The sequence below is a fragment of the Mus musculus genome, chromosome 17 (genome assembly GCF_000001635.26).
Source record: "Mus musculus strain C57BL/6J chromosome 17, GRCm38.p6 C57BL/6J".
Lineage (NCBI taxonomy): Eukaryota > Metazoa > Chordata > Mammalia > Rodentia > Muridae > Mus > Mus musculus.
This window is the reverse complement of record NC_000083.6, coordinates 81,412,636-81,428,104: the sequence shown is the minus strand read 5'-3', so window position 1 is coordinate 81,428,104 and position 15,469 is coordinate 81,412,636. Positions and strand designations below refer to the sequence as shown.

The 15,469-nt window shown below is 42.8% G+C and overlaps 1 protein-coding gene across 17 annotated transcripts in view; it reads left to right on the top strand.

The window, feature by feature from the left end:
- Nucleotides 1–15,469, top strand: part of Slc8a1 (solute carrier family 8 (sodium/calcium exchanger), member 1) — a 365,283-nt gene that overhangs the window by 310,283 nt on the left and 39,531 nt on the right. The window lies entirely within an intron of this gene.

Here is a 15,469-nt window from a genome sequence, read left to right as displayed (position 1 = left end):
AAAGCAGCACATGGCAAAATTAAGAGAAAACGGCATAATTGTTGTCTGTATCCATTTACCATTCTCTGGGGGTGGGGGTGGGGGGTAGACAGGTGAATTTAAACCCATTGGTGTCTTAATTCACTGTTTAACCAGTTGTGGGGTTTTGTCTGGATCCCCGAGGCAGCACACATTGGCTAAGTAAAGGTCAAAAGGTATCTAAGCATGGGAAGAAAAGCAAGGCATTTCGATGTCTTCACCAGCACTGTGCAATCATTGTATAAGCGCTTCCACGGCACAGACTCCAAGGTGCACACCAAAGCACACTGTGACTTTTTCCCTGCACAAGGAAAGTGCAAGGTTTTCTCTAAGAATATCCTACAAAATAGTCCTAGAAAGGACATGAAATAAAGAAAGGGTACACTCCCTGTGCTGTCAAGCCTTGTCCACTCTCGGTGTGCGTAGGGACAGAGTGAGTCACAGACACTGGAAGGAAGCAACACTGCCTGACATTTTTGTCTTCTTTTGGTCAGATCTTTTACTATGCTTACACTGCTCTTGCTCCCAAATTCCCACAGGCACATCTCACTGCAGCCAGTCAACAAAGCTAGGGGTTTCTGAGCAGCGAGTGATTCCCAAGCTGTAAAATATGGTAACAGCATCACTAGCAATCAGGCCATAGCTTGTGCTGCAGCCGCCGCCTCCTCCTTCCAATCTGCCGCAGAACACTTGGACGGATCTCCCAAGTGCTCTGGGAACAGAGAATGGTTGAAAAAGAAAAAGCATAGCTGTTTATTATTAGTGCTGGATACCACCACGCTGTGGTTTCTTGCAGTCAAGTATCAACGGGAACTTATGAGCACTAAACAGCCAATACTTGCTTAGGAAGGTGGATTTAAAATTTACGCGTCAGCTTTCATATAAAGAGAGGGAAACACCCCTAAGGGTTTATGTTTTTCTATACATATAAGATTAGCATCTGAGACAGGAGCGTACCTCCCTTTGCACAGAAGAACTGAGCTGATAAGAACACTGATGAAACTCGTGTAGGAAGTATTAGAAAATTGTCGTGGGGCTTTGCCTCCTTCAGACTGTAGCATGAAAGACAATATAGCCCTGTAGTGAGACATTTCCAACAGATGCCAGGTCTTCTTTGGTTGCTTAGGGATGGATAAGCACTTGTTGTAAAGGCTGTGCACTGCCTTTTTAGGGAGAATAGCATAGACAGCCCCTGTACAAATTCTCGTATAGACACTTAATATTCTAGTATAGCAGAGAGCAAGTGCGTCAGACAGTTCACATGCGTCTGATTGCTAGCTTGAGACGGAGAACACTGAGGCTGAGGAAGGATACACCTTGATGACCAACATGGTTCCATCAGTAGACCACCTGAGAGCAGATTTGCTTTCATCGCAACAGAACCGTTTCTCATTGGTCCCCTCACGTGTTTGAGTCACTGTCCGAAACTGCTCAGAGTTAATGACATGGCTGACTGTTTTAACAGTGAAAAGGGTTATGCTACCAACAAGGCCAAAGTCTTGTGTTTGATGCTCTGGCATACAGAGAAACAAGATGCTGATGACTCCCTCAGTCAGTGAGCTAGAACTGGGATGGCAGATACTGAAGAAATCCTTTCAGATCCCTGGGCAGTATTTTCAGTTGTTGCCTATACTATAGAGATGCAATAACCTGGTAGTTTCTGAGAAACAGCTTGGCTGTGGAAGATAGTCTGATTGTGTGTGAGACTGTGTGGGAGAGAGTACAAGTATGGCAGTGCCTGTGTGTGTGTGTGTGTGTGTGTGTGTGTGTGTGTGTGTGTGTGTGTTCTTATGCATGTGGCGATGTGTACACATACACACGCACAATTGAAGGCCAAAGATCTACATCTAATGTCTTTCCTAATCACCCTCCACCTTAGTTTTGGAAACTGGGTCTCTCACTGAGCCTGAAGCTCATTGAATCATCCGGACTATCTGCTTAGCAAACACAGTCTTGCTTCTGTGCACACACTAACATTCCCAGAGTCTTACGTGGATACTGTGTAATGAACCCAGAGAATCCCACTTGCCTGCTCAGCATTTTATACCCGATCCATCTTCCCAGCCTTTATCTGGAGCTGTGATCTGCTGAAAAGGACTCTGTGTACTACTGACTGTCCTTAAGGGACAAAGAAGTTTCAGCATAAGAAAAATTGCCCCTTGCCTGCTTCCTGGACAGGCTAGCCCTGTCACGTCTCCTGATACTCTGCTGGCATCATTTCATAACCAGTCTTGACTCCAGCCCTCTTTGTCGTACTAAAGACTGCACACAGGGTCTCACATATGCTGGGGAAGCTCTCTACCAGGGAGTTATAGCCATTGTCTTATTTGTTTCAATTTTGAGGCAGTGTCTCAATAACTTGTCCACGCTAGCCTTGAATGTACTCTGTAATCTGAAGCTCTGAGTCCTTCCAAGTATGTTGCAGATGTCCGACAGTTCACCCAGCTCCAAATCATTTGAAAAATAGTTAATTAATAATGCATAAAGCTTCTCAAGTATTATTGGTTTGTATGTGTATATGTGCTCATGTGTAGTGTGTGTGTGTGTGTGTGTGTGTGTGTGTGTGTGTATTTCTAAATGACTGCTTAGAGACAGACAATGCTTAGAAACTTTCCATTTCCTAGGTTAATTGACCTTACTTACAATTTTTAAATCCAGAATATCTGAAAAATAAACACACAGTTTATAGTCAGTAAATTACATTAAATTACATGAAAGACAGTTTTCAAAGTGCAATGTTTCGGGTTATGACTGAGTTTAAGTGCCTAAGGGATGTTAATATTCTCAGGTTGTTAAACAGACAATAAAATTTGTAAAGCAGCATTTATTGAAGGCAGGCTTTCATTGGATTTTTTTTAAGATTTCATGGCTAAATAGTTGAGAATCAGAAAGATTTTCCTTATTAAAAATATTAAATTGTCTTTGAAGGATTCTGCTGAGACCGTTTCTCCCAAGCAATTTTCTGTGCAAAATTGAATCTATGTGTTTTACTAAACAAAAGTAATAATTTTGTAAATGGGATTTGGCTTCTCTCTCTCTTTTTTTTTATTAACTCTATCAAAACTCGATTTAAAGGAACTAGCCAGTAATGCTATTCCGCACTTTGCCTGAGCTGCACAGCCCAGTACCTGGGCTTCCTGTGGCAATGTGTCTGCTCACCAAGTTCTGCCAGTTGAGTATTTGAAGAGCTGGAGGATTTAAGAGACTTCAGCGATTAGGAAGGGATTAAACAGTCATGTTCCAGTAATTCTCCTCCTGCGGCTTCCTAGGTCGAATACCAGAGTCAGTTGTGTGCGACAGTTAAAACAGCTGTCAAAATATTTCAAGGCAAGCCCAGTGCCACCAGGTGCCTTTAAGATGTGTCCATGCATGCAATACTCAATGCAGCTAGCACTTGCTACCTATCCAACTTGAGTTTCCCCCCAGTCCTTCCTCCTTCCTTCTGTCTCCACCAAAGCAGCAGCTGGGGGGTGGGAGGGGCAGGAACCATAAGAACCAAATGTCAATCAAATATAGGGGAAGTAGCAAAAACAGTGTACGGGGCAAAACCTAAGCCAGGGGAAGACCATCAGGATGAGCATGCTATTATACAGCCTTCAGGTTGTCCTTGTCATCTCAGCCTCTCGCTAAAGAAGGAGGAGGTGGCAGTGAGGCCAGCATGGCAAACAGATGGCGTTTGTGACTCTGCCCTGGGTGACATGGCAGGTCGTTAGTCACACCCCATGTCGGTTCCCTCATATGTTAAATGAGGTTATGAACTCACCACAGTCTTAGTTAAGACAATGCACATTTCCACGGACCAGCTATAAATTTGGGTACCAAAACTGCTTATCTGGGACGTGACCAATATATATTTAAGATTCTAAAATAAAAGATAGCAAAAATTGTACACGTGTAGGTAGTTCAACCTAACGCTACAATGCTAGGTGGCTGGAAACATATTGGTTGGACTTTAGATTTCATGAGAGTACTGAACATGACATTTATATATATATATATATATATATATATATATATATATATATATATATATATAAATACTGAAGTTCAGAAAAGAATGTGACTCGTTTAAAAAGTGAACTGGGAAAGAGTGTTGAAGTGCAGGTCAGCTAGGCAGCTATCTCCATTGTGAAGTATGACCTCACTGCCAGTGCCTGAGGCCTGAGTGCATTTATACATGCACACAGAGCACACAAAAATATACATACACATGTACACAGAAACATGTGTATAGATCTGGATGTGCAGACAATAAGTATGTACCCTCAAACAGACATGAATAAACAAAAACCTACATACTAGTACACACAGAGATATGCATCCATGTACTGGCATGCAGACAGACACAGACACACAGAGATGCAAGCACACACGGACACAGACCTGCAGGCAACACACCACACCAACACAGAATTGCATAACATCCGAAATCCAATGATGTGTATTGGAACCACAGCTTGCACCGTAAAGCATTTTCACAATACTGTTGTCTCTTTGCAAGCTACTTCACAGCTCTCTAAGGAGGATATTCATCAATTCCCAAAGGAATAAAGAAAACATTTGTTTTCCTACTCACAACTCAAATCCATGGGTATCTGCTGCCTGGTAATTTCTGAAACATAGCCGTTGTTTCACCCAATAACTTAAAAAAAACAAACAAACAAACAAAAGTAAAGATTTTTCTGAAATCCTTTTTTATATAATTGTTGTAGATCTTACATATCAACTACTGGCATTTTCTCAATGAAAAGAAAGACAGACAGAGACAGAGAGATAGAGAGTAACAGAGAGACAGAAAGGGGTAATGAATAGAGAGGGAGAGAGGAAGGAGAGGGAGGGAAAGGGAGACAGAGAGAGGGAGACAGGTAGACAGAGACAGAGACAAAGAGAGGTGAAGGTGGGAGAAAGAAGGGAGAGAGGGAGGGAAAGGAGACAGAGAGAGGGGGAAGGAAGGAGGGAGGAAGTGAGAGAGAGAGAAACAGAAAGAGAACAAAAAGACCAAAAAGAGCTTTTTTTATGTATGTGAGTACACTGTAGCCAAACAGATGGTTATGAGCCTTCATGTGGTTGTTGGGAATTGAATTTTATGACTTCTGCTCACTCTGGTCGGCCCTGCTCACTCAATCCCTGCTTTCTCCGGCCCAAAGATTTATTTATTGTTATACATAAGTACACCATAGTTGACTTCAGACACACCAAAAGATGGTGTCAGATCTCAGTACGGGTGGTTGTGAGCCACCATGTGGTTGCTGGAATTTGAACTCAGGACCTTCAGAAGGGCAGTCAGTGCTCTTACCCGATGAGCCATCTCACCAGCCCCTCCCCCCCACACACACACACAAAAGATCTTCTTCCTGTCTTGTTTAACCTCTTGGCATATAGTTGAACAAGCATATAGTTATTCTGACTTTGAGTCTCATCGGTAGAGGAGTAGCAAGGCAAGACTACGCCATCCCATATGAAACCTGGGAACTCATTCAGTGGTCATCCCATTCCTACAGTATCCCTGGTGGCCTTGTGATTTGTGTCCTATCTGATTTGGGGCAGTGGGGAAAACCACACCCTGTCTACTTGCCTGGCTTGCCCAGGTTACATGTTCAGAAGAGTAGCAGCTCACACGCCAGGCCTGTCCTCACAGATGGGCAGGATGAGGAATAAACCTGGGTTAGGCTCAGAAGAAAACAACGGAGATGATAAAGATGTGAAGGGGTGTGCCCTTCACCCCATTCCCTAACATTCCCTGGCATTCTCTGAAGTCCGGAGATGCTTCATTACATAAGAGAAAGCAATCAACATGAGGCCGACTTGACTCAAGGAGCTGCGGTGACCGCCCTGGATACAGGTCACGGGGATGGTTCACATCACGAAATAGACAACTGCACCCAGAGACCGGCACAGTGGCCTGCTGCTGTTTGCAGTACTTAGCTATGCTGATGAATTCGGAGAGCTCTCCGTGAACATGAGGTAGTTAATTTCTAAAGCTACCGACTCAGTGGTTCCCCCCAGACAGTAATTGACTTAAATAATTGTCAGCCTGGAGACTAGTACACTCCAAAAGTCCTAAATAATAAAAATGAAGCCTCAAATGGGCTCCAAGGGATTTCCAGGCAGTTTGGTCTAAGCAGGGCTCTTTCCAGCATCCTCTTGTTATCCAAAAGCTCAGTGAGGATGTTCTCATTCCACCTGCTGGGGCTGGGTCACCTTCCAATCCTACCTATGCAGTTCAAAAGGATCTCTGCTTGTTCAGGCTTGACATAGCCTCCGTGGGACAATCTGACAGCTAGGAAGGGGCGGACATCATTTTCATTTATTTCACATACACTAAAGATTCTTATGTGGAGGTTCACATCAAAGAAACCAGTTTCATGGGGTAGGGTGGGTATATTTGTTTGCCTTGAATAAAGTCTACCGAAGGCTTACTCTACTTAAATAGCATTCTCACCCATATGACTGTCCACTTCAAGTTCAAGGGCTTTATTTGCATTGTCCCTACTGGTCACAGCCACACTCTGAGCAGTATAACTGAGCATCTGTAGCCCAGAAGGGTTCATAGCTTCTTAATGTCACATACTGGAAAGGGGCAGCTGCCTTATGAAGCCTCATCTTTTCAAGTGTGCAACCCGTGATCTGTGAGCTTGGCCCTACGTGCCTCTGTTAGTCATGTCTTAACTGGTTGCAGGTCAGATCTCTGCGAGTGTTCTTCATGCCTAGAATTACCCATGGGCGTGACCAGCCTTCTGTCATAGAATAGCAATGACTTTGTAAGGCACAATGGATGGCCCTGCTGCCATCCAACTTAGCTTGCATCCCTTCTCTCAGTGCAGAGCTGAAACACATTCCTTGTGTTAGGAAGGGCATCTAAATCATTTAGTTTTTAAATGTTATGCATGTAATCCTTAACTGCTTTAACCACGTGAGGTAAAATAACCAGAGAACCCCCAAACCTCATTGTGTTGCTTTGGTTAAGTCCTTTGGCCCTCCTGGCCTGCAAATGGAAGAGTTTGGAACATAGAGTTTTATGACTTGTCTTGGAGACACTGAAGGAAGGACATAAAAATGCTGAAGTAACCCCCTAAATGATCCCTCACCTTGCAGAGTCAACTTGCATTGTTCTGTTATTTGAAACTGAGGGTCTAAGTTTAATGGAGAAGGAATATTGGCCTTGGAGTATGTGTAAAGATAAATTATATACTTGTTTTTAGTCAAAGGTCACCATAGACATCAGGTGTACTGTTCAAACTAAGCATGTTATATTATCTTTTCTAAGAGAGGATAGATAGATAGATAGATAGATAGATAGATAGATAGATAGATATTCTTACTCACATGCTGTGCTTCAAAAACACTTTGAGACATCTGTAATTTTTTACTTTTACAAACTCCACATGGCAGACAGAGGTACATAAGTATGCACTTGTAAATGGAGAATGCATGTACACAAGTTGAATATACAAATAATTCACATTTCAAATGGCACTTCCTGTCCATGTTGGTGGTGGAATGTTCTTGCCATATAGCTGATAGTTATGAGCCTGCCCAAGGAAGAGGAAAAGTTAAAGGAGTGTGTGAGAAAAGCCGACCAAAAGTGATTTCCAGAACCTCTTTGTAGGAAACACGTCGAAGTCATATCAGTAGGGAGGGCCTAGGACATTTACCAACTTAAAATTGTCATTGGTGGGGTTGGGTAAGGAATGGAATATGGACTGTAAAAAAAGAATTACAAATAAAATTAAATTTTTAAAAACTGTCAGTGGTAACAGGCAAAAACCCAGTAACCTCCTCCTAGCATTTCTGAGCGAGGCAGGCCGGCCAGGCACCGCGGGGGCAAGTACAGAAGACAGGGGGCAGAGCAATTATTTTCTGCCCCCTGGATACGTGTTAGCTGATTTTTTTTCTCAGAAAAGAATATTGGGCTGTTTTTCTCTTAAATTGCCTATTACAAAAAATCTTGAGGAAAAAACACTGTACGGAAGTACTTAGAATGAGTCAGCGCTCTCTCTCCTTCACAAGCCTGAAGCCAGGGCTCTAATGCAGCTTTTGTCTGGAGAGGCGACAGCTGAGCTCTGACAACAACACTCCATCTCTGGACCCAGCAGCTCCTTTGTTGGCACTGACTGCTGCGATCTGAAGACAGATTTAGCTGCTGCTTACCCACACGAGTGCTCCAGACACAGGGCATGTTCTATCCCCAGGTGGGAGCCTTTGTCTACTGTTTCAATGGGGGGAATATTTCAGTGTCATCCTGAGAGCTGGAAAACAGAATAAACACAATGCCCCTGAACATGTACACTTGCACACTTACACACTTACACACACACACACGCACACACATCCTTTAAACAGCAACAACCCATCCACAATATCCTACCACACTAATTCTTGCTGACCTTGTCATCCCTAATCCTGGATTGAAAAGCCACTCTCTTGAGTCAACTCTGACAAGCACACTCCCCACTTAGCACATCTTACCTTCCTTGTCTTTGGGCATTTCTGACTGGATGTTGTATCTTTTTATTATTATTATTATTGCATTTTAGGTCCAAAGCCTGGCAAAACACTGGACAGGAGTCTGTTAATCTAGGCCAGTTTTCCACTTTTTAAATAAAGACTGTGACCAGTATGGGAAAGTTTCCTATAAGGCAGCCCAGCACAGAGACACCTTTAGAACTCAGGGCTCTTGCTGCCACCATGCAGCAGTGTTCTCCCTTTCCTACTGGAACTGTGGGATGCTGCCTTCATCGATCCGACAGACATTCTAACTGCCACTTTACAACCTATGGGATTCTCGGGGATGGAATACCTCAAGTGTAGATAGCAAAAGCAGGAACTTTCCTGAGCCCAGAGTGCTAGCAGCATGGGGGCAGGGAAAAAAGGCCTTGCCTGGGCGAATACTTTTTCCCTTTTCACACTGTTTCATAACAGTCCTGTGCCACACTACCAGGCAACACTTATCAACGTGGGGACAGATATTGGATTCTTCCCCAAGCCAAGAATCTGGATTCTGAAGCTACCAGTCCCCTTCCCACTGTGAATGGCTTGGGCCTCCCAGAGTCCCATGCCTGTAAGCCACTTTGGGCTCCCTGTGCTCATGATGCACAGGCACATCTATTGCCTTGGCATGAAGTGCTTCTCCTCTATGCATGGCTATATCTGAGGATACGTCATTTTAGGGGTTTCTCAACTAGCTAGCTCCCCACCTCTCATACACACACACACACACACACACACACACACACACATACATACACACACACACCAATTTTCAAAATCTCATCACAAAAGAAAAAAAAAAATTTATTCAAAGAAGGAACTAGGGCACAAAGGGTCCCTGTGACAACTCATGTAAATCACGGGCAGGTCCTTGTTTTCAATGGTGGGATCCATGTATGGAGATCTCACTGAAAATCACAACAAAGAGAAGGTAGTAGGAACAAGCAGATGAAGGATGCTCTATGCAATTGCAATCACTTTGTACTATGTAAACTGAATCCATGATTAGAATCTTGGGTACACACTCACCCCACCACTTTGTCAGCAATAGACGCCAAGAATCAGAACAAACGATGCAGGTGGTCCTGAGGTCAGGAAAACTGTACTAGAAAAGTTGTTACCACCACTGAAGGATGGGAGTCCTTCCTGCGTGATGGGTCAGAGGGAAAAGTGATTGGATCAAAATAAAGGTGAATCCCAGTTTCCACGAAGAGGATATAAACGACTAACCCGAGACTCATAGAAAAGCTGAACTCTTAAGAATTAAGTAGAACTAGCTTGTCTCAGAAAGAGTAATGCAGCATTTGTTCACCACACAGAGGCTTAAAGATGGCAGATAGTTCTCAGTTATACCTTTCACACAACAAGGCCAATGAGATTAGATTGCGCCTCAATGAATGTTTGCTGTAGAAAGGACAGGGATTATTTTTCCCTATGGGCACAATGCATGCAGTTAATCATGGAATTGAAGCAGCAGAAAAATATTAAAGCTTATGAGCAAGCCACTTGAAATTTTCATTAATATATCCTTATTAGGTCCCTGGGAACACAAAGAAAGATGTATATACCTTTATCCAAGTGCATGAAAGTAAGTGTGCAGGGAGCAAGGTAGTGCCCACAGCATCACTGCAGCAGCATCTTAAGTGACGGAGTGTCCTTGATGTCCCCTGCATGGGGGAGACTTGGGCACATAGCTACCCTTTATGTAAACTTTAACATTTTCCTGGAATATAACATCATTATGTCTGTTGAAAATAACAAGGTCATGGCTGTCCCAACAGCTCCTCCAAGGCCAACCTCCCTCACCACAGGAGGGTAATTTAGACACAGCCACTGATATTTACAAAGTATTAAAGGAACCCACAGGTCAGTCTTAGAACCTGGTGTGCCCAACTACTATCCTCTATAACTAAACCATCAAAGCCAGCAGAGAGGTGTGTGCATATGTGTGTGTGTGTGTGTGTGTGTGTGTGTGTGTGTGTGTGTGTGCGCGCGCGGGCATGCACACACACACACGCTAGCGCAGGCGTCATGCTCACGCAGTGGGTAAATTCTGCTTGCAGAAGACTGTCTCTTAGGTTTCAGAAGTCTCTTAGGTTACTCAAGCCTGGAGGAAATATGTTTCTATTGTAGAAACCTGAAAATCTTTCAATCCTGCAATTAAAGGATGATTAAAGAACACTGAATTTCAAGAGTCTCACTCTGCTATAATGCTGGGGGAAGAGGCAGGAGGCAAGAAACACGTGTGACAGATAATGTCAAACTGTAATTATGACTATGTAGGAGAAAGGGGGTGGTATTACACTCAAATAGTTGATGTTCCCCCTTCTAACAGTTTCATTTTGTTATTAATCTAACTTACAGAGAGCTAGAAGTCCTTAGTGCATCCATTTTTCATTTTGACAGTGACTACAGGACTGAGAAATATTTCTGTCACATGAAATATTTCTTCAGCTGCAGAATCCTTCCTAACTAGAGCTAACTAGAACTGGAAAGACTTAAGCAGGGAAACAACCTGCTCTTCATGGAAACCGTCTCCCGGAGGCTCATGTGTCTCAACCAAGTTTGAGAGTCACACAATACCAGTCCATTACTCTTTGGGGTCCCTTTCTTATAGTGTTACACATCACCTGGCCCTTGGCTCCCTAAGAATAGACACTGATGCTATAAAGAAGAATGCCCCACAGCTGCTTGTGGCCTGGGAATAGGTCTTAAGTGTATCAGGAGAGACTACATAATATCTTCTCCACCCAAGATTAGGCCAGCAGTCCCAGCTCTAAATGCTATAGCAATCTTCAACTCAAACTTGATGGACAATAATACTGGGATTCAGTGCGTTCACGGATAGAAATAGGATAAAAACTGGAGAGAGCTGAATCCCAAGTGACCTAGGTATCACTCTGCATGGCAGTGTCCATTATCCACAGATTCTAAGACGTGCCTCTCCATGCTAGTTCTGATCCAACTAGATAATTGGGGGCTGGGGGAGGCAATCACGTGTAACACCAGAGTTTGTCTCTTAGGCCTTTGGCTCCATGGCTCAGGCAGCAAGAAAAATGGCCCACAGCCAGGCTCTTACTGTCTCCAAGAAGTATTGTCCACTTCAAGGGGAAAGCTTTTTTTCACAATTCAAATATATTTTAAGGTGCTTCAGGAGGATAGGTTCATTTGTAATTCATTTGTAGTTAAGTTTTCATACAAGCATACATCATATACAGCACATATCCCCATATCACCCACCATTTTGTTTCTCACCTGTCTTTGTTCTTGTTGACCCCTTTGTTGCCCTAGAAAGTTTTACTTCTAATTCCATGTCATATGTGATTTTAGGCATCTATACAATCACATACATGATTTTATGCATCAGCATAAAATCTAGAACCATCAATAATTTTTGTTTTTCTATAGTCTTAATTTCCTTAGTAGAGTTTATCTCAAGTTGTATTTTCCTATGACTCTTCTTAATGACTGGGAAATTTTCATTATATAATATGGCACAATTCTCCATCATCCTTCTCTTGTTAGACACCTAGGTGACTGCCATAATTTAGCTATTCTGAGAGGTGTCACAATAAAAGAGGACAAATTCTTAGGAGGAAAAAACCTGGTATGTTATCAAGATACATACTTGTTTTGGTGAGAGAGTTTTGTATGGACTGAAGAAAAATAAAACAAAAAATAATCACTTGTCTTAAAGAGCCTAAGAAAAATAGATGAAAAGTTTACATATGGATTCCCCCCTTAAAAAAAAAAAACAAAAGCAAAAACAACACAAAACAAAACAAAACAAAAAACCAGCCACAGTATTGGCTACAAAGCCTAGCATGGCTTTGAGCAATAAGTTGTTGTTGAATAAAAGACAAATGGATGTATCCGTCTCCAAGTTATGAAGCCCATCTGATGTGGATGGGGATTAGATTGATTGTCTGTTGCCTATGGGATGGAACCGGAAGAGATGAGTGAGACCCAGCAGTCTGAGCTGACTGTTAGAACCACCAAACTCAGATTGTAGGAGTCCTCTGATATAGCTGACTCTCTGGAGTGTGCCACCAGTGGCCATTTGGGAAGAATGACCAAAGAACAATCAGCATTAAACAGTAGGCTGAACTTGGCCAGCTTTAAGTTCCGTGTTTTCCTAATGCCCACTTGTTTCAGATGACAGAAGCAGCAAATGTCACACTTTTTCCTGAACTTAAGCAACTCACAGGTCAGAAAATAGACAAACTGAATTTGAAGATCTCTCTGACAAGAAAGTATCTTCCTAAGTTTATTAGAAGAAAACCTTAATAATGCCTTCTTTCCCTCTGAGAATATGTAGCACTCTCCCTCCGCAAGCTACAGAGGATTCTGACTACAGTGCAAACCCTGAACACCAGGTGAACCCTTAGGGCCTTTGGCGGTCACTGAGCTGTGATACATAGAAACCATTAAGACCAGGAAATGGTGATTGTTCTTAATTTAAAAAGAATACAAATATATAAAGTGGAAAAGTAGAATAAATATAAACCATAGTAAGAACAAGACAGCAAATGCTACTGAACTTAACTGGAGCTTTATGTATTAAACACAGATACATACACAGGTACAGAAAATTAGGAAACTTGTTGAATTATAGATCTTGGTTGGCTGTTGTTGTTGTTGTTGCTGCTGCTGCTGCTGCTGCTGTTGTGTTTTATAAAAATATAGAAGAAGGGGTATGCTTGGTGGAGGCAAGGTATGGTGTAGGGAATGGGCTGCCTCTGTGGGCCCAAGCAGAGGCATCCCTTCCCCCTGAGGGACCAGCCACACAAAGGTATAGTATAGACTAGAGTTTATTCAGGGCATAGGGAGGGGAGTTGAATAGTAGAGACAGAAAAAGGCAGAGAAAAAGAGTAGAGGACTAAAGGCTGACTATGAGTAATTGGAGGGGGGAGAGGAATGGAGAAGGTAAGGAGCAAGAGGAGAGAGCATGAGAATGAGGAGGGTGCAAGCAGCCCAGCCCCTTTTATACTGTGTCAGTCATACCTGACTGATGCCAGGTAGCTGTGGGGCAAAGCCTAGACAAAACGCCAACAGCTGCTGTTGTTGCTGCTGCTGCATTATTGCTGCTGTTGCTATTGTTCCTGATGTTGTTGTTGTTGCTGCTGCTGCTGTTGTTGTTGCTGCTGCTGCTGATGTTGTTGCTGTTGTTATTGCTGCTTCTGTTGCTACTGTTGTTATTTCTCCTTCTGTTGCTGCTGTTGTTATTGTTGCTGCTGCTGCTGCTGCTGTTGCTGCTGCTGTTGTCGTTGCTGCTGTTGCTGTTGTTGCTCCTGATGTTGTTGTTGCTGCTGTTGCTGCTGCTGCTGTTGCTGTTGTTGCTCCTGATGTTGTTGATGCTGCTGTTGTTGCTGCTGCTGTTGTTGCTGCTGCTGTTGTTATTGCTGCTGTTGCTGTTATTGCTGTTGTTGCTCCTGATGTTGTTGTTGTTGCTGCTGCTCCTGCCATTGTTCTTTCTCTCTGAAGAAGAGAAAGAGTTCATTAGCTTTTTGGCTGATGGATATTTCCTTTTGCCTTTTCCATTAATTCATTCTGTCTAAACTTTTGCAAGTAAGGGAAAAATCAAAATAGAAGAGGATGGTAGTACTTAGCATATTTCTGTATGTTAAGTTGTAGAAGAAGAGAAACATTTGGAAAAGTGGAACAGAGTGCTTACTGTGGATACCTCTAAAGGACTCAGATAATCAGATGCCAACCCAGGTTAGCAGCAGTCTGTCTGCATCATCCAATCTGCTTACCCAATACACTTGTGTTCCTTTAAACAGTTTCCCAAATCCCAGAATGGACAGTTAGATACAGGTCAGTGTGTTTGGTTCTAAACTAGAAGGCTGACCTTCATCCATTAGAAATGGGAGTAAAAAATGGGATACTTTCCAAAGCAGAGATTCCCAAATGGTCACAACTGTGATGCCCATCTTGTTTGTTTCCCTGTGTGTATGGTCCCCAAAGGCAAAGAATAGCATATGTCTGACTCTGTAAACAATAACTGTGTCATAGAATGATAGAATTCAATATTACTGATTATGTGCCAATATTTTCATATTTGTAGGGGTCACAGCATGGTATCTACCTAGCACTAAGCAATGGAAGAGTTAAATCACTTTCTAACCGATGCTAAACATACTTGCTTCAATAAAGCATTATGTAGGAATATGTTTCCTTCAGGAAGGTAGATCAAATCACAACCTAACTACTCCCCCGCTGAGTAATGATTATTGTTATAAATAAATAAATAAATAAATAAATAAATTCCCTAAGTTTGAAGTTCTTCCTGTGCAGGATGAGAATAATGATGCCCACCTTATGTGGTAACTGTAAGGTCACTATAAGGTCACTATAAAGTTGAACTTTTGGATTTGGGGCTTGTTTTGGTTTGGTTTGGTCTTGGTCGTTTGTTGTTTGTGGATTTGTTTGTTTGTTTGTTTTGCTCCATGTCTCTCCCTTGCTAGGTATCTCCTCATGTCCTTCCTCCCTGTGCCTTCCTTTCTTTAAAAATCAATTAGCCCAGGGAAATGGCAGTGATGATGGTTTGCTTGAGCAGAACAGAGATCCAGTGACATCAGGCTGCTGGGGCTTCTGGCCAGCAAGCAACAATACCGCGCTGTAGCGCATCTCTCTATGAAGTGGCCCACACCATTACAAAGGACAAGGATCTTCCCTCTTTCGGTCTTCAAAGCAGCACTGTGATGCAGCAGTTACCAAACTCATTTGAAAGATGTGGATCTGAGCCTTGGGAAATCTAAGTGTCTTCCCAAAGCAAATGACCAGACAGGAATTGGCTTTTAGTGTTTCTGAGTCAAGTGTGTGGGATATCCCAGCAGTTTCTTTTTCAGGTTCTCAGAGCACTCCCTGAGACCCATGTCTATGGAGAGATGTCAACAAATACCTGTTTACTTTAGAGGATTAGCTATCAGCTGGTGCCAAGCCTCCTGCTCCCGTCCAT